The sequence below is a fragment of the Sapajus apella genome, unplaced genomic scaffold, assembly GCF_009761245.1.
Source record: "Sapajus apella isolate SASKATOON/1434 unplaced genomic scaffold, GSC_monkey_1.0 scaffold8, whole genome shotgun sequence".
Taxonomy (NCBI): Eukaryota; Metazoa; Chordata; class Mammalia; order Primates; family Cebidae; genus Sapajus; species Sapajus apella.
In genome coordinates, this window is record NW_022436948.1 from 18,374,935 (window position 1) to 18,395,207 (window position 20,273).

Here is a 20,273-nt window from a genome sequence, read left to right on the forward strand (position 1 = left end):
CTAAAAACCTACATGACAGGACTGCAGACTTGAGACCCAGGGAAGAATTGATGTTTCAGTTCCAGTCTGAAGGCTGTCTGCCGGCAGGTGCTTAGAAGGATTTTGATAGGATTTCTATTACCCTTTTATTACGCATGAGGACATTCAAAGTGAGAGTGATCACAAAGCCAGTAAGCTGTTACTGATTACTAAAACCCTGATTACTAAATCCCACCACTGTCCATTAAAGCACACAGCAATTCTCCAGTGATTTCTAAACCCTCCCGAAGAGAAAAATATATGCAAATAACTTTCACAAATAGCTTTCCTAAAGCAAAGAGACTATGTGCTTTATTTCCTTTATATATTCTTTGCTCCTAAGAGAATGGCTATAAAGTGCAGGCTGTGTCTGAAAGCAAAGAGAAGGAGAGGAAATACTCCTTCCTCTGAAAGCAAAGGGGAGACATGTAATGAGTGTCCTTGGGCTTCCAACATGTGAGATATTTTCTTTAAAAATTCTGACCAAGAATATTCTTAGCTGTGCTTATGTGCCCCCTGACTCATCTTTTAGCTTAAGATCCTAAAGAACGTTGACCTTCAAAAAATGTCCAGAAGGAATAATACATTAAGCCTTTGCTGAGATCCAAATGTTAGCATATCAATTACAAATCATGATCCCTTTGTGATAGAAGGCAAGAGGGAGACAGCTGAGGAGAACTACAAGACGGAAAAGTTATCTGTGTGAGCATTTTTTCTGAGGCCTTATATTTTCCAATCTGCCTCAAATTATGAGGTTTATTTGTACCAACTTCCAGTAATGGTTTTAAACCACATTGTTCAAAGCACAACATAATTGTACCCCTTAAGTCAGCTTGCTTTTCAGCCAAATCAAATATTTCTGTCTCCACCAGAACTTGGAAATGAGAGCTCGGTAGAATATTTCAACTTATCGTTTACATGGGATGGTTCACCTGTGTAAGATATTCCTGTCTTTTTCCTTGGTCTTTTTTATCTCTGATATTTGAGGATAGAAGATTTTATTCTTCTAGCTAGGCAATGTTCTCTGGAAAGCCATTCTCATCCTCATTGACATGAATGAAGAATTATGCATGGTTTAATGATGAGGTATAAACATTTTTTTATAGACAATGATGTCATTTATTTAAATGTTTACTCCAAGAAATATATATATATAATATCAATTATATATATATTAATATATGTTATATATATAATATTTATATATAGAGAGATATATACTCAATGCAGGGCACACCATATATATATATATATATATATATATATATATATATATATATATATAAAAAATAAGACAATTACAGCACTAAACCAGGAATCTTCGACCGAATCACAACCTCCTCTTTCATTTCCCTTCATGCTAAGCCCCTTTCAAATTCTTATTCCTGAGCTGGAAGACCATCAGATGCCTGTGGGGTCAGCGCCAGGCATGTTTCCAGTCAGGCAACTGTGTACTTTTCTCTAGGAGTGCAGGATGCCCTTCCCCAGCTTCTTGTTTTAAAGGATTTAACTCATTAGTAAGTTTATGTTTCAATCTAAGCCAAAAGGAGGTGTGGACAAGGCAGTCTTCACTTCGAAGGTCCCTTTCCTGCTCCAGTCCCTGGCTAGGGTTCTAGAAGAGGTTGGGTGCTGGGTTTACATGAGGCCGCTGGAAGGTCTAAGTCCAGCTCTGCCCAGGGCGGCTCCTGCAAAGGCTGGGACTTGGGTGCTGCTTCCTCAACCATTTTGGTGACTGTGACTCAAAGCAGGGACTTCAAGGGAGCCAGGGGCACAGGTGCCTGGGCTGCCTTCCAGAAATGAGACCTGTCCGGGGAAACAGATCAGGCTGTTGCATGGAAGCTTGAGTCAGAGATGGTGGTTTTGGGGTGATTTGGACAAATCAGATGACTTTAGCAAGGCTCTGAAGAGGCAGAAGCTTCTTCCTTGGACTACTGATTGAACACAGAACAAGAGATGCACGTGGTGTCAGACTAAGTCTTAGAGAGATACAAGCCAGCCTCCTCCCACAGGGTCTTGGGACTGGCATAACAGACACTCCTATGTGCCCTCTGAGGGCAGGAGTCACGGTAAGGAGCGACTGGGGCGGAAAATAGGGAAAGAAGCGACAACAACTAGATCATTTTTGGCATTTTAACATGGAGTCAGTGACAAGTGGTAACAACAGCAAGAGAAAAAAAAAAAAAAAAAAAAAACTTGAAGACACCCATCTACCCAAATCTCACACTGAAGTTCCATTACCATCTTCCCTATAAGCACCACTGAACCAAATATCCATTTTAAAGCACCCAAACCAGTCCAGACCCCCTGGAAACAAACAACCCCAGCCAGAGCTGCCACCTCTCTTGGGTCCAGGAGAGGGGAGGGTTCCAGGAAAGGCACCTCGTAACTCACTCAGTGCAGGGCACACAGAGGTGAGCTGGGGCACGGGCACTTGATGGGGACCCAGGTGGCATTCACAGCATCCATGCAGACATGCAAGGAAGGGTACTCCTCAGTAATCCCAAGAGGTGTAAACTTTAATTGTGAAGTATAAACTAGAATTCAGACTACTGAAGGTAATGGACACCAGAGATATTATCTTTTTAAAATTATTAGTCTTTCTAGAAAAATATTTTTGCTTGCTATTAATGCATTCTATGGTTAAGGTTGCTTCCTAGCCACTCAGTAGCTGATTAAAAGCAGAGATTACAAAACATCTCTGAAATAAGCACTTACGTCTGGAAGGGAATAATCACAACACAAAGGAAGCATCTAGCTGACCAAACTTTCAGCCATAATTTGGAATTCTGAACTGAGGGCTGAAAACTAGAAGGATATTAACATAAACTCCTTTCTCCTTTCTAGAGCACTCAAATAATTTTATTTACATCACTTCTAATGAAAGGAAAACCAGGATAGAAAAAGAAAGCTAGGAAGTGAATAGGTAGGTTCTGAATCACTGGTCAATAGCGTTGAGCATGAGCATTTGATTAGAGTGCAGATATTTGTGTGTATAATTGGCAAAGGATGATTGCCACAGTGAGCCAAGTGCACATGACGCCTCTTGACCATGGTGTCACAGCAATAGGCCTGGGAACCTGTCACCATGCTGCATGATGAAATGGCAAAATCAAAAGAGGCAATTTCCAGGAAATATTTCTGACTTCCTGGCTGCACATCTCTTCTTTCCTCACAAGGTATGATTAAAACTTTAGCTAGATCTCATTTAACCAGCAAAGCAAAATAATTTATTATATTCAAATAATGGGGATTTTAGGATTTAATATTCATTCAGTTTTGTTTTTTAAAATCATTGTTTTGTGGAGAAATTCAACAAAATTAATTATAGCTGATTATATTATGCTCACCAGATTAAGGGTGCATCGGTTTTCCCCAGCCCACTGACCCAAATATTAATCTATTTTGGCAACATCCTCATAGAAACACCCAGGATTAATACTTCGTGTCCTTCAATCCAACGAAGTTGACAGTGTTAACCATCACACAGGCTAAAGCAAAACATATGATCTGTAAGCACTCTACAGATCAGTAAACTCTGAACAAAAGTGACTAAGAAATTTTAAAACTAACACCCTTCTTTACAAAGTGGCAGTGTAGCAGTCATTTCTTTTTAAGGAGAACTTTGGACACTATAAGCAAGCAGAAGACCCAGCTTCTGGGAAATACCCTCTGGGATGCAACTGTACTCCTTTTTAGGTATGTTTATGAAAAAGGAGAAACAACAGCAATCCATTTCTAAATATTTTAGGATATTTTTAATGGGAAAATGTAAAATATTTTTATGTTTTTTCATAGTGGATTCCTTCCCAGCAGTAAGCATTTATGGACATGGTACAACATAAATGCAGGGTGCTAGGGAACGCAAGGCAAAGCAAGAATGACCGAAGCTGGGAAGAAAAGATGTGTCCTCCAGAAATACACACAAATTCCCCTAATGCAAGTTCTGGGTAAGTATGATGGCACATCCTAAATGCATAGAATTTTTAACAAGTATAGGGGAATGAATTAATAGATAGATAAATTAGAGAGAGAGAGAAGGGAAAGAGAGAGAGAGACAAAGAAATGGATTCAGATGTCATTCAGAATATTGCTATGCAAAGTTGTACACACTTTTATGACATCATCTACATACCACCTATTTGGAGTTCTTCTTTGGGAACTGCCTTCCTAGCAAATTTACTAATTACAAAACATACTTTTTTTCACAAATGCAACTTTTGACCAAAAAAGACAATATTTTCCTAGTTAATTACTAGTTTATCAGACTTTGCTCCAATTGTATTTTGTATATTAAAGGAAAATCAAATCCATTCTAAAAGCCCAACATATCTGTCAGCTGAAAATATTTAAGAATAATGTGAAAGATGTTTCTGAATGGAAATTTTTATACTTTTTTATTATTTAGCAATAGTAGCAGTATCAGTAAAGTAACACCTCTTAAAATGATTACTATGAAAACAATCACCAAACATTTAGAAGAGTCTTTACAGCTCAGGGATCAAAAGCACATGCAGAACTTTGGGCAAATTATTTTATTTCTTGAGCTTTAGTTTCCTATCAGTGATAAACAAAGCTCATTCTATTTCATGGGATGATGATGATTATTATTAAGATGGAGTCTCGCTCTGTCTCCAGGCTGGAGTGCAATGGTGCAGTCTCGGCTTACTGCAACCTCCGCCTCCTGAGTTCAAGTGATCCTTCTGCCTCAGCCTACGGAGTAGCTGGGACTACGGATATAAACCACCACGTCCAGCTAATTTTTTTTGTATTTTTAGTAGAAACAGGGTTTTACTATGTTGGCAAGGATAGTCTCGATTTCTTGACCTCATGATCTGCCTGCCTCAGCCTCTCAAAGTGCTGGGATTACAGGTGTGAGCCAGCGTGCCCAGCCTTCGTGGTATTATTGAATGAGAGAATGTATAAATCAGTGGTGTATGACAATGTCATGCACCTCCAAAACCTTCAGTAATGTTTCCTAGTATTATTTGATAATAGGCACCTTATAGCAGGCTTCTATATAGGCCTACCTTGTTATCATGAAGACATATTTCACGTATACCATGTATCAAAGTTTGTACAAATTATAAACCCTGTAAAATTTCATATAAGTCACATTTAGTTATTGATATTGTGTAAACAAAACTGAAAAAGACGTTTTGAACCCAACCAGCTGAAGTTTGAGAGTGGAACCATGGTTCTTCCTAAAATCTGAAAAGGGGTTTTCTAGTACTATGTTGAGACTGCTTGATTTTTCATGAACTGGTATGTATAATAAACTGGACTTTGTTTACATATTTTTGTTCTTATTTAACTATCTATATGCCCTAATTGTGCAGTGCTTCTGGACTTGCATGCATACATATTTTGTTAATTAGGCATATTTACTCAAACATGTTAAGTCATTTTTTAAAATTCAAAGAGCTCTGTAAGACAGGTTATGAGAAAGAGTAGATGCTTAACATTTTCACTATTCTTGTCCTTTCCAGAGGCATACACATTAAACTCTTTCAATGGATTACTTTGTACTTGTATCTATGATGGTTAGAAATATGTATCAACTTGAATAGGTCATAAGGTGCATAGATATTTAGTTAAACATTATTTCTGAATGTATCTGTGAGGATGTTTCCAGGTAAGATTAGTATTTGAATTAGCAGACTGAGTAAAGCAGGTTGTCCTCCCAAGTATGGATGAGCATCATCCGATCTGCTGAGGGGCTGCAATAAAACAAAAAGGCAGAGGAAGGAGAATTTGCTCTCTCTATGTGAACTGGGACATCACCTTCTACTGCTCTTGGACTGGGACTTACACCATCAGTGCTCCTGGTCCTCAGGCATTAGATTAACTTGGGCTGGTTAATCTAGGCTTACCATGGTCTTGATAACTCGTTCCCATCCTCCTAGGAATTTACTTTGCCTCTCTCTTCTGCTGCATCTTATGGTTACCTGTTTCTTGGTTTTCTTCTTGACTTTAACAGAACACAACCTCCCGAGAACGGTGAAAGGATCATAGACAATCATAGTTTTCAGTTCTTGCATATCTTAAACTATCTTATCCATAAACTCACATTAGATATTTGGCTTAACAGTTTTGTTGTAGATTATTTGTACTAAGAATGTGAAAATATTTCTCCTGTGTCTTCAGGTTTCCAGTGTTCTATTAAGAAATGTGATGGCCTTATTCTTTGCATAAAACTCTCTCTAGAAGCTTCTAGAGGCTTCTCTTTGCCTCCATTACTCTAAAATTTTAATTACGCTTCCTGGTCTGGGCCTATTCGCATTTATTGCATAAGACATGTGGGACAATAAAACTCACATTCTTTAGTAATGAATATATTTTAAAAATATATTTAATCATCTAATTTTCTTATCTTCAATTTCCTACCTCTATTTGCTCTGATTTCTAGCTATCTTCTATGTTATCTTCCACTTCTTCCACTTGGTTTTTTATTTATATAAACATGTTTTTAACCTCGAAGAGCTTCTTTTTTTTTTTTTTTTTTTTTTTTTTGAAATGGAGTCTTGCTCTGTCATCCAGGCTAGAGTGCAATGGCACAATCTCGGCTCACTGTATCCTCCACCTCCTGGGTTCAAGGGATTCCAAGAGATTCTTTATATTTTATGAAGCACTTCATAAGATACATTTATTGGTTTATGTTTCATTTTCCCTCTTCGAATATTAATGATATCTTTGAGATATTCTTCTACTTACATATTTCTTATTCAGTATTTGTCTCTCTGATTTCTTTTTACAAAGTATTATTCCTGTTATCTGCAACCCCCTTCTATTTGTCATTATGGGTGTATTGTTTTTCAAAAAATGTATCTGTCAGCTGTTTTTTAAGAGTCTTTAAGGGGTTCCAGAACCATTTATGCATTCAGCCCTCATGTTTAAGCAGCCCATATTCACCTGTTTCAAAAATCCTTCCCATATACTCATGATTCAGAATCAAAATTCAGATTTATCTCCAAGACAAATAAGCTTAAAACAACTTATATGACTGGGCTCAGTGGCTCACACCTGTAATCCCTATACTTTGGGAGGCTGAGGCGGGTGGGTCACCTGAGGTCAGGAGTTCAAAACCAACCTGGCCAACATGGTGGAACCCCATCTCTACTAAAAATACAAAAATTAGCTGGGCATGATGGTGGGTGCCTATAGTCTCAGCTACTTAGGAGGCTGAAGCGAGAGAATCGCTTGAAACCGGGAGGTGGACAAGTTGCAGTGAGCCAAGATTGCGCCGTTGCACTCCATCCTGGGCAACAAGAGCGAAACTCTATCTCAAGAAAATAAAAACAATATCAAAATACTTATGCGAACTTCTAGCTGTTCCTCCCTGGGCAAATCAATCTCAACTGCAATGCTGAGTATACGGTCTATTTTTCTTTTTCTTTTCTACTTTAGTTTGCACTCTTGATCTTGTTTAAATGTCTAGATTTTTTCCAGAGTGTTCCTTCAAAGGCTGTTTTCACTTGTGGATGCTTCTTGATCCTGTTCTATTCTGTGACAGTGCCACCTCACAGACATTGAATGAGAATCACAAATGTGAGCCACGTATGTCCATTTTAATTTTCTAGGAGCCATAAGAAAGCAAAAAGAACAGGTGAAATTAATCTTAGCAATAGCATTAATCTAATATACCCCAAATACTATTTTAACATGTAATTAAATATAAAATAATAAGTTTTATTTTTTAATTTTGCATAGTGAGTCTTCAAAATCTGGTGGGTAGTTTGCCCTTATATCACCTTTCACCTTTAGCCAGCCACATCTCAGATTCTCAACAGACTTGTGACTAGTGACTCCCATATTGGATACCATAGTTTGAGATACTTGCAATACAAAATCTAGGAAGGCATGATATCTCACTCTACACAGCTTGTAGTCAAATAATTAAGACACACACACATAAAAGCAAGGAAAGCACTGTCCGATGATTGCAGCTAGGAATTTTCAAGGGAAAAAAACGCATCTAAATAAGATGGCCCTTGCAGAAAAGGCATTCTTGAGGAAGGGATGCTACTTAAAGTAATAAAAGTAATTTCATATTATTGCCATAAATATTACATACAGAACACAATGCTATAGAGTTCATCAATGACAAATTTAAACAGCATTGCATATTAGCCTAATATTTTGAAATTTAACTAGAAACCATAGGAAACAAGCAAACATTTTTAAATTTGGAAAAGTTGTAATCATGCGTTTGTGAAAATATTCTAATTGTATGGTAGAGACTAGATGGGAAAAGGGCCATGTTGGGAACAAGGAGATCGGATCAATGTCCAGGAGTCTGCTGAGTAACAGGTGGCATGAGAGTGAACTAAGACAGTGGTTGTGGAAATGAGAAGATGAAGTAGATTGGAGGCTTTTGAACAGGGTGGATTCACAATGTACTGACTGTTTGGATGGCATCAGGAGAAAGAAAAAGGGAAAGTGAGTGGGGACATTATTATGACTCTATTTCTGATTTGGGGAAGGGGAAGATGATTTCATTCACCAAGATATAAATTACAGGAGCAAAAGGAGAAGATATTTCTTTTTACTCTACGTTCCCGGATACATGTGCAGGTTTGTTACATAAGTAAACATGTGCCATGTTCAGAAGCAGAAGATTTGTGCTTAACAATGATGTGTTGCCTTGTAAGCATGATTTACTGTTGGAAAACTGAGTAGAAATCCCCAATGACTAACTAAAGATGGTTCTAGAGCTCAGCAAAAATACAGAAGGATAAACACGAGAGTCTATTCAGTATACACATACAAGAATTTTTCCATGACCTAAAATAAGCTAGAATTTCAGACATGATGTAGATGTCTAAAAAAGGATGAAAAGTGAAATGAAATTAAAGACTATGTAGGAGTCTTTTAAATGCAAACACTAAACACAGACATGCAACAAGACAGAAATTCAACACTTTACCAATGACTTACAAGTATATTTTACTTGGCAAGACATGAAGTTTTCCATGCTGACAATATAGTAGATAAGTGTCTTAAATAAACTCAGGAGACAGCCCAAGCACGATTATTAAATTTTCTCAAAAGATAATTTAAAAGTTATTTGTACAGTTCACCAACATGTGATCAAAGCAAGATGATAGAGTTGAGTGAGGGGAAGATTTGTTTGCACTTGTCACATTATGCTAACTTTGTATCTCATTCATCAAGTTGTCTCTGGTGTACCCTTCAGCAATTTTGTGCTGCCTAATAAAGTTCAGCACATGATAATGTCCCTCTAGAGGAAACTATAATAGATTTGAAAGCATTCAGAATGGTCCACAATTCTAGATTATTTGAGAAGTTCATTTCATTGCTTTAATTGTGTAATTAAAGCTGAAGCAATAATAATAATAGCAAGCATCAACTGAACACATGCTAATGAGTGCCATATTAGTGCTTCACACAATTTAGATAGCTTAATCCTCACAAGAAGACATTATGTAGGGACTATTTTTATAGTCACTTTTTTTCTTTCTCTCTTATTTCCCTCCTTTCCCCTGCTGCCTTTTGTTTTACAGGAGAGTTACATTTCCAAGCACTTACTTCAGCTGGTTTCTTGCTGGATTCAACCAGTGGGAGGCACTGGTGTGAGATTAGATGATGGAAGGAAAGATGAAGACAGGACAATTCTCCCTTTCTTTTGGACAGCAGCAATCTTTCAAACTCCAATTCTTGCTTGGTATATAGTCTGCACCTCACAGCAGCACCCTCCATGGTATGGCCCCCATGGGATGACCCAGAATCTGGGATTTGGGAATTCCACTTCCTCCTGTTGCCCTTCTAGCCCTGGGGGCACTGGTGACTTCCTGCTCTTGCTAATCTCCAGGGAGTCTCAACATTTCCTGTTTGGCTTCTCAGTTCTTCCATTGCCTGTGTCATTAGTGTTCAATATTATATTTTTGTGGAACATTTCTGCTTTCCTAATTGAATAATCACATATATCTATATTTACTTGTTTTTATATATTTATATTATATATATATTAATTTTAATATATATAATATATATAATATATTTATTATATATAATAATATATATAAATATATATTTATTTATATATAAATATATGGTTATTTTTATATATATAACAAAAACGTACACACACATGACCTGTTATATGCTTATTTTATATTATAAGAGAAAGGGAAATATTTAATGTTTATTACAACTTCATAAGTACTGAGTATTATTAACCTTTTTGTTGTTTTTACATTTTTACAGTAAAGAATGGATTTCTATTTCAATAGTGGTTTTTAAGTTAAAAAAAGTACTCACACATTGTCTCTCCATCTTTTGGCTGGTTTTAACCTCTCATTGACACTAATCATATTATGCTATTGTAGTTTTTCATTGCTGTGGTGAAAACTCACCACAAATTTAGTGGCTTGAAATAAAACATATTTATTATTTTCTAGTTCTGCAGGTCAGAAATCTGGTTTGAGTATCACTGGGTTAAAAAGAAGCTGTTGGCAGGACTACATTCTTCCTGAAAGTACTAGAGGAGAATCTGATTCCTTCTCTTTTTCTGCATCCAGCAGCTGCCATATTCTTTTAATCATGGTATCTTACTCCATTTTTAAAGCCAGCAACAGCAGGTCAAATCCTATTCACTTTACATAACCCTGAGGTTTATGTTATTCTGGGGGGCCCAGCAGAATCCAGAATAATCTCCCTGTTTTAAGATCAGCTAATTAGCAACCTTAATTTCATTTACAACCTTAAGTTCTCCTTGCCATGTAATAGGATATATTCACAGGTCCCAGTGATTATGATGTGGACCTCTTGGTGGGGGGGCATTATTCTATCTAATACAGGTACTTTTTATTTTTTATAAGATGGCTATTTCCTACTAGATTATGAGCTCTTTATGCATATATCTCATATCTCTGATTTCTCTACACTGCATTGCACAAAATAAGTGATCAGTAAAAATGAAGCGCCTGCTTCCTTTTTTGATGCTGGTCCACCAAGAGCTTATCATAGTAAAAGCCTCCAACAAAATACACAAAAACCTTGGGGTAAGTCCCACTTCTTATATTTGTTCTACAAATATCAATTGTAAATAAATGTAGAATACAAACTGTTGAGTGTCTTGAGCCACTGCTGAAGTGTGCCCACAAAATGGGAGCGAAATGAAGAACCATTAAGTGATGTCAAGCTGCAGATGACAAGGCAATATGGCAGCAGCTTCCATGGTGGCGTGAGCCACCATGAGCTCAGAGATTGGATGTTCCCATTTCTCAGTGCCGGAGGAGTCACTATACTTGAAAAACAGAGAACCATCTGTATTCACTCTTCCAGATAAATTCCAGTTTGTTAATGCTTTTAGAAATGAGTTTATTTGGGACATGATGGAACAAGTGTATAGTTGAGGAACCTATATTTACATATCTTTTGTATGCAGTCTAATGTATATAAAAGTTATGTAACACCAAAGAAGCAGCAAGTAGGATATGATAAAATATGTTCATCTAAACCATTCTGGAGAAGAAAGAGAAAATAAGTAAAAGAGGTAAAAAAGAAACTGGATGCCGGTTCACAAACCCAACAAGTGAGCCAAAAGTTTGCTGGGAATTTCTAAGAATCATCATAAATTTTTTTCAATTCATATTTTAGTTTCAGGGAGTACATGTTCAGGTTTGTTACACGGGCAAATTGCTTGTCACCGAGGTTTGCTGTATGAATGAACCCATCACCTAGGCAGTGAGCATGGTGCCTGATAGGTAGCTTTTCAACATTCACCCTCTTCCCACCTTCCCTTCAAACAGTCCTAAGTGTCTGTTTTTCCCATCTTTATGTTCACGTGCAGTCAATGTTTAGTTCCTACTTGTAAGTGAGAAAATGCAGTGTTTGGTTAATTTGCTCAGGATGATGGTCTCCAGCTGCATCTATGTTGCTGCAAAAAAAATTTTCATTTTTTTCTATAGCTGTGTAATAGTCCATGACATATATGTACCACATTTATCCAGCCCACTGTTGATGGGAACCTAGGTTGATTGTATGTCTTTGCTATTGTGAATAGTGTTACAATGAACATTTGAGGCATGTGTCTTTCTGGTAGAACATTTATTTTCCTTTGAATATACCCAGTAATGGGATTGCTAGTGGTTTTAAGTTCTGTTTTAGGTTCTTTGAGAAATCTCCAAACTGCTTTCCAGAGTGGCTAAATTAATTGCTGTTCCCACAAAGAGTGTATGAGCATTTCCTTTTCTCCACAGCTTGACCAAAATCTGTTATTTTTTGACTTTTTAATAGTAGCCACTAAGACTGCCATGAGATGGTAGGTATCTCACTGTGGTTTTGATTTGTCTTTCTCTGATGATTAGAGCTGTTGAGAATTTCTGTATATATTTCTTGGCCACATGTTATGTCTTCTTTCAAGATGTATCTGTTCGTGTCTTTTGCTTTTTTTTCATGGGACTGTTTGGTTTTTGCTTATTGATTTAAGTTCCTTATAGATTTTTTATATAAGACCTTTGCAGGATGCATAGTTTGCAAATATTTTCTCCCATTCTGTAGGTTGTCTGTTTACTCTGTCAATAGTTTCTTTTGCTGTGCAGAAGTTCTTTAGTTTAATTAGGTCCCACTTATCTATTTTTATTTTTGTTGCAATTGCTTCTGGGGTCTTAGTCATGAATTCCTTGCCAAGATCAATGTTCAGAATGGTATTTCCTAAATTTTCCTCTAGGATTTTATAGTTTTTGGTTTTACATTTAAGTCTTTAATTCATCTTGTATTAATATTTGTATATTGTGAAAAATGAGTCGTTTTATTCTTTTGCATATGGCTAGGCAGTTATTCTAGCACTACTTATTCGATAAGGAGTTATTTTCCCATTGCCTGTTATCAATGTCGTTGAAGATCAGATACTTGTAGGTGTGCATCTTCATGTATGGGTTCTTATTCTGTTCATTGGTCTGTTTTTCTGTTTTTGTACCAATAGCATGCTGTTTGTGTTACTGTAGCCCTAAAGTATTGTTTGAATTCAGGTAGTATGATGCTTCCATCTTTGTTTTTCTTGCTCAGAATTGTCTTGGCTATTTGGGTTCTTTTTTGTTTCATATGAATTCTAGAACTTTTTTCCAATTCTATGAAAAATGATGTTGGGAGTTTGATAGAAATAGCCTTGAATCTGTAGATTGCTTTGGGCAGTATGGCCATTTTAACTATATTGATTCTTCCAGTCCATGAGTATGATATTTCCATTTGTTTGTATCATCTATGGTTTCCTTCAGCAGTGTTTTATAGTTTTCCTTGTAGATATTTTTCACCACCTTGGTTATATGTTTTCTTGGTTATTTTATTTTGTGTGTGTGCAGCTATTGTAAATGAAACTGTGTTTTGGCTCTGAGCTTGAACATTATTGGTATATAGAAATGCTACTGACTTTTCTGCATTTATTTTGGGTCCTGAAACTCTACTGAAGTCATTTTTCAGTTCTAGGAGGGTTTTAGTGCATTTTAAATGGGGCATTTTATCATATATTTCAAGGTTAATATTTATAGGTGAGGTTTTTATTCTACCATGAACTTGTTAGCTGGTTGTTTTGTAGTTTCTATTGTGTAGATGCATTAAAAGACCTAGGTACTTAGCTGTAGTTTTCTGGAAACAGATATAAGTCTTTTGTCTCCATGTTTAGAACTCCCTTGAGTCTCTTGTAAGGCTAGTATAGTTGTAATGAATTTCTTTAGTGATTTCTTGTCTGAAAAATAATTTAATTCTCCACTTATGAAGCTTTGGTGGGGTATGAAATTATTGGTTGGAGTTTCTTTTCCTTAAGAATGCTGAAAATAGGGCCCCAGTCTCTTCTGGCTTGTAGGGTTTCTGTGGAGAGGTCTGCTGTTAGCCTGCTTGGTTTGCTTTATATGTGATCTTACCTTTTTCTTTAGCTGCCTTTAAGAATTTTGTTTTTAGGATTGACCTTAGACAGCCTAGTGACTACATGTCTTGGTGATGTTCATTTTGTATAGTATCTCACAGATGTTCTCTGAATTTCTTGTATTTGCATGTCTACCTTTCTAGTAAGATTAGGGAAATTTTCTTGAATTATTCTTTCAAGTTTTCTGGGTTGTTTACTTTTTGGGCTTCTCTCTCAGGAATACCAATAATTTACAGGTTTGGTCACCTTACATAATCCCATCTTTCTCAAAAACTCAGTTCATTTTTTAAAATTATTTTTCTTTGGATTAGTTTAAAAGACTGATTTTTAAGCTCAAAAATTCTTTCTTCTGCTTAGTCTAGTCCACTGATAAAGCTTTCAATTATATTTTGAAATTTTCTAAGTGAGTTTTTCAGTTCCAGTAGCTCTAATTGATTTTTTAAAAATGTTTACCTCTTCTTTTATTTCCTGGATTGTTTTAGAAGGTCTTTGTGTTGATTTTCAACCTTGCCTTGGATCTTGTTGAGTTTCCCTGCAATCCATGCTTTGAACTCTCCATCTGTTATTGTTGTGTCTCCATTTTGGCTAGGGATCATTGCTGGGGAGCTAGAGTGAAACTTTGATTGTGACACAACATTGAGATTTTTTTAGAGGCAGAATTCTTATGCTGGTTTCTTCTCATCTGAGAAAGTGTTGGGTGGGTTTTTTTGGCTTTGTTGTTATGGTCCTATGCACTTCTGTCAGCAGGTTTTATATTGGGCTGGGTGGTTCAACCTACATGACAGAAGATGACATTTGCAGGTAACTGCCAGCTGCAGCATATGCAGGTGGGTATAGATGTGATTTTTATTTACTGTGGGGTGCTCTCTGCTGTTTCAGGTGAAGGGTTGGCCATGACTTGTTGAAGCAAAATTAAGAAATGCATGAAATGATTCTAGAAATGAAAATATGTGAAGTAAGAAGAAAAGAGTGAGGTAAAACTAGCTACTTCCATTCTTCCCCAAAAGCTATGGCTTATGCCAGGCTGAAGAGGAAAGTTAAATGTGCAGCACACACATGTTGCCTGGTAGAATGTGAGCCAAGAGGAAGCCTGAGCACATCCATTGCTATTGAAACTGGAGTTTAGAGCCATCTGGTTCAAAGCCATGCATTACAGCTGAAAAGGACTAAGGAGTGTACGGATGCCAAAATATACATTACCAGTTCATAACAAAAGCAGGTAAAAAAAAATCCACGTTCCTTAATCTTATTTTGCACTACTATGACAATTTTATATTCTGAAATAGGTTTCAGATTTCTAAAAAACTGCCAACATCTTAAGTAACTTTTTAATAAACTAGTCTCTGGCAATACCATTTAAAAAGTCCACGCATGTACCTGGTAAAAGGGAAATGTGCAAAATACAACATCCTTTGGGATAGGAATAGATAGAAATACATTAATAAAATGAAGTATTGCCCTTAAATGTGAAGGACGTATTATTTAACCTTGGGATTATCCCTTTCTACTGTGGTGATTCTTAATCTAGTTTTGTCTTATTGGTTAATTTATCTTCTTTTAGTTACAAAATTAAAAGCTAAAGGAACATTGCCTTCATTTTGTTGTTAAACAAATAGAAGCAAAAGTGGTGAAAGTCATTCCTTACAAAAATGAAAGACAATCTATCTTTTTTTTCTTGGCAGATGCATTCTATAACTTTTGCCACCATATCTCTGACACTTTATTCCATTCTAGGTTCCATGGATGTTGACTGTTTCTGCTAAGTCACCCTAAGAATAGAATTTCTTTTATGTCAATCCAACTGTACTTGGCTTCTGTTCATGGCAATGATTCCTGGAACACGGTGAAACTGAACCTTCTTCAAGTCATTTGATGTTGAGTACAGAACCTGTCACCTTTCAGTTAGCATTTATCCAAACTCTTGGATCCCAAAGGGATAAATGCCACCTCCTTACGGGTGCTAAAGAAGACCTTATAACTTACAACTGGTCACTAGTAAAAGGGGGGTGAAAATGATGGAGATTTCTGTTTCCCACGTACGTCTTAGAACCAAGTACTGATAAAGCCTTGTATTTATTTAGGCTTCAGTTGGTCTGAAATAATATATGCCCCAGCAAAATTGGCTTATTTATTTATTTGGGGTGAAGATCCCAGGCATAAGTTTATAATTTTGACCTCTAGAAAATATAGTAATAATTTTAAGTCACCTAATTGTTACTATCCATATAAATAATATTATTACAATAAATGGTTTATATCCATTAGAAAAATAAACCTTATAATGGTGAAATGAAACACTGTAAGGAGCTGTGTTGTTTGATGTTACAGCAAAACTTCCAAAACAATTCTAGGCCCCTCCACTTCTGGACTTCTCATTAAGCCTATAACAATTTTCTTTCTACTTTAATCTACTGTCATTATTACTTGGTTTTACTTACACTTGAAATCATCTTAATTGACACAGGGTATAGGTAATATATAATGTAATATGATTCTTAGATTATATGTTTATAAGTAATTAAAGTATAACATGTATCATTCTTATTTTATGTCAATAATTTTCAATATAATAATGGAACTTGTTTTCTTTTCTATTTTTAAAAATAATTTGTCAGTTTTTATGCCCATTATAGAAAAATTCAGATTAAAATATTTTTATCAGAGAGATGTAAGAAGATGGAATCATAGAATTTGCTAAGACAGCTATAAGATATACTGCCTACTGATTTGTTTACTTCTTCTTTATGGTACTTAACTACCTGTGAGACAGTTTTCATTTTTCCTTAGTCATTCACCTGAGTTTACAGGCACTTCTGCTGTTGCAGTTTTCTGATCTCATATATAAGATTTTCAAAGCTCTATTTCTTTTTTACATAAGCTAGCATGAGTTCTAGAATGAGAGGATAAAGAAATGAGGAGAGAAAATTATCAAAGATGTAATTTAAGAATTTATTCATAATTGAAGGATGCACACTTTCAGTCTTAAAAGTCCTACTTAATAACAAATAAAATAAATTTTTAAAAATTCACACTGAGTCATATCGCACAACTTTTATAATACCAGAGATAAATAGACAATCCTAAAATCTTACCCATCTGGGTACACAGATCACATACAAAAGAATGGCACTCAAAGTTTACTGGATGATAAAACACAATGGAATAATGCCTTGAAAATCAAAGATAAACTTATTTTTAATCAATTTATAGTGCAATGACTGATCTAATTCTCCTCTCCTAGCTAGGCAGTCAAATTACACTTCCTTGTCCTCTTTAATATGAAATGTGGAAATGTAGTGTTGACGCTTGCTTTGGCCAATTAAATAAGAGTGATAGTCACGTATATCACTTCAAGGTAGAAGGTGCATGATGTGCCATGCTTCTAAGGGGCCTTGATAAATATGGTCCTGTGAATTGCTTGGCCAATAAAGAATAAATGGACATAAGGTGTGTCACTTTCAAATGGAATTTTCAGAGTGAGTGGAGTATTAAAGTCTTCCACAATTATTGTGTGAGAGTCTATGTCTCTTTGTAGGTCATTAAGAACTTGCTTTATGTGTATGGGTGCTCCTTTGTTGGGAGCATATATATTTAGGATAGTTAGCTCTTCTTGTTGTACTGATCCTTTTACGATTTTATCAGAGACTAGGGTGGCAACCCCTGCTCTTTTTTTGCTCTCCATTCTCTTGGTGAATCTTCTTCCATTTCTTTATTTTGGATCGATGTGTGTCTTTGCATATGAGTTGGGTCTCCTGAATACAGCACACCAATGGGCCTTGACTTTTTATCCAGTTCTCCAGTCTGTGTCTTTTGACTGGGGCATTAAGGCCATTTACATTTAACATTAATATTGTTATGTGTGAGTTTGATCCTGCCATTTTGTTACTGGATGGTTGTTTTGCCTGTTAGTTGACACAGTTTCTTCATTGTGTCGTTGGTCTTTACCATTTGCAGTGGCTGGTACTGGTTGTTCCTTTCAATGTTTAGTGTTTCCTTCAGAAGCTCTTATAAGGCAGGGTCTGGTGGTAACTAAATCTCTCAGTGATTTCTTGTCTGTAAAGGATTTTAGTTTTCCTTCACCTATGAAGCTTAGTTTGGCTGGATATGAAACTCTGGGTTGAAAGTTCTTTTCTTTAAGGATGTTGAATATTGGCCCCCACTCTCTTCTGGCTTGTGTGGTTTCTGCCAAGAGATCTGCTGTGAGTCTGATGGGCTTCCCTTTGTGGGTAACCCTACCTTTCTTTCTGGCTGCCCTAAGCATTTTTTCCTTTATTTCAACCCTGGTGAATCTGACAATTATGTGCCTTGGGTTTCTCTTCTTGAAGAATATCTTTGTGGTGTTCTCTGTATTTCCTGGATTTTAATGTTGGCCTGCCTTGCTAGGTTGGGGAAGTTCTCCTGGATAATATCCTGAGGAGTGTTATCAAGCTTGGATTCCTTCTCCCCCTCCCCATCACATTCAGATACACTGATCAAGTGTTGATTAGGTCTTTTCACATAATTCCATATTCTTGGAGGCTTTGTTTATTTCTTTTCATTCTTTTTTTCTCTGATCTTGCCTTCTTATTTTATTTCATTGAGTTGATCTTCAATTTCTGATATCCTTTCTTCTGCTTGATCAATTCAGGCACTGAAACTTGTGTATGCTCACAAAGTTCTCGTGCTGTGTTTTTCACCTCCATCAAGTCGTTTATGTTCTTCTCTAAGCTGGTTATTCTAGTTAGCATTTCATCTAACCTTTTTTCAAGGTTCTTAGTTTCTTTGCATTGGGTTAGAACTTGTTCCTTTAGCCCAGAGAAGTTTGTTACTACCCAACATCTGAAGCCTGCTTCTGTCAATTCGTCAAACTCATTCTCCATCCTGTTTTGTTCCCTTGCTGGTGAGGAGTTGTGATCCTTTGGAGGAGGAGAGGTGTTCTGGTCTTTGATGATTTCATCATTTTCGCATGGATTTATCCCATCTTCATGGATTTATCTACCTTTGATCTTTGAAATTGGTGATTTCAGATGGGGCCACTGAGTGGACATCCTTTCTGTTGATGTTGAAGCTATTTCTTTTTTTCTTTTCTTTTTTCTTTTCTTTCTTTTCTTTTTTTTTTTTTTTGTTTTTTTTTGTTTGTTTGTTTGTTTTCCTTCTAACAATCAGGCCCCTGTGCTGTAGGACTCATGGAGGACCACTCTAGACCTTGCTTGCCTGGGAATCACCTGTGGGTGTTGCCAATCAGCAAGTATTGCTGCCTGATCTTTCCTCTGGTAGCTTTGTCCTGGAAGGGTACCCACCAAGTGACAGCCAGAGCTCTCCTGCATGAGGTGTGTTTTTGGTTATACAGAGGTCAGGGAGCTGCTTGAGGAGGCAGTCTGTCCCTTTTCTGCCTGCGGAGTCACTGCTGGGCTGTCACAGACTCAGTCCAGCTGCTGTGTAAACTTCCTCTGGCTTTTGTTTAAACAGGTAGGTTTAGACCTGACTCAGCAATGGCAGACACCCTTCCACCCACTGAGCTCAATTGTCCTGGGCCAAGCTTGAACTGATGTACTGGCTGCAAAACTTTCAAGTAAGAGGGCTTTAGTTTGCTGGTCTTTTTGGGTGTGGGACCACCAGCCATATTACCTGTCTCCCCGCTTTCAGCTCCCCCTCTTTCTGGGGATCGGGTAGCTCCATCCTGTAGGTGTTCTCAGTGCTACTCAAAACATTCACCCAGATCTGTGCCAATAACCTATGGCATCTGCTGGAGCTGCCACAGTGCTTTTCAACCCTGCAGGGATCTCCTGGTCTGTGGGTTGCAGAGGGTGTGGTAGAAGCACAGTATGTGAACCAGAGTGCTAGTGTGAGGGAAAGTCTCCGATCCTCTGGTCAGTTGTACTTCCTGAGTGAGGTAGTGCCCCATTTTGCTACGGTTTGCCCTCCTTGGGCTACACCCACTGTTCAACTAGTCCCATTGAAATGAACCTGGTACCTCAGTTGGAAATATGGAGATCACTCAATTTCTGCATCTCTCTCTCTGGGAGCTGTGCTCTGGAGCTGTTCCTATTCAGCCATCTTGGCGGAATCTGTGTTTTTGTATATAGCAATATTCCAAGCCATGTACTGATTCAATGTCAAGTACTCAGTGATGAAACATCTGGATATATACCTTAGTCATGGACTTATTACTGTCTTCTGGGTGACTTCTAATTTAATGTATCAAAACTTATGTGCTTCTCCCATGCAGCAAAAGGCATTATGTTAAAGTTCCTCCCCAACATAGGGTGAATGTGAGAACTGGAAAGTATTAGTTCAATATAGTAGCCAAAGGACTAATTATGTGGTTTCACTGGAAAGGCAACCCTAATTCTAAATGAAGTCCCAGGGTAGCATTAGAGAAAGGATTCACCAT

General features: G+C 37.0%; 3 long non-coding RNA genes across 3 annotated transcripts; 2 read left to right on the forward strand and 1 right to left on the reverse strand.

The window, feature by feature from the left end:
- Positions 1–3,314: 3,314 nt before the first annotated feature.
- Positions 3,315–11,817, forward strand: LOC116550919. The gene is made up of 4 exons (XR_004268622.1): positions 3,315–3,714; positions 3,814–3,965; positions 9,540–9,736; positions 10,437–11,817. It is a non-coding gene; the product is annotated as an uncharacterized LOC116550919 (long non-coding RNA).
- A 1,406-nt stretch (positions 11,818–13,223) lies between these two features.
- On the forward strand, positions 13,224–15,696 carry LOC116550693. Its single transcript, XR_004268532.1, has 2 exons — positions 13,224–14,874; positions 15,583–15,696. It is a non-coding gene; the product is annotated as an uncharacterized LOC116550693 (long non-coding RNA).
- Positions 15,697–17,124: 1,428 nt separating this feature from the next.
- On the reverse strand, positions 17,125–18,890 carry LOC116550694. The gene is made up of 3 exons (XR_004268533.1): positions 18,879–18,890; positions 18,061–18,066; positions 17,125–17,509 (listed from the first exon to the last, which is right to left on the reverse strand). It is a non-coding gene; the product is annotated as an uncharacterized LOC116550694 (long non-coding RNA).
- Between the last annotated feature and the right edge of the window lie 1,383 nt (positions 18,891–20,273).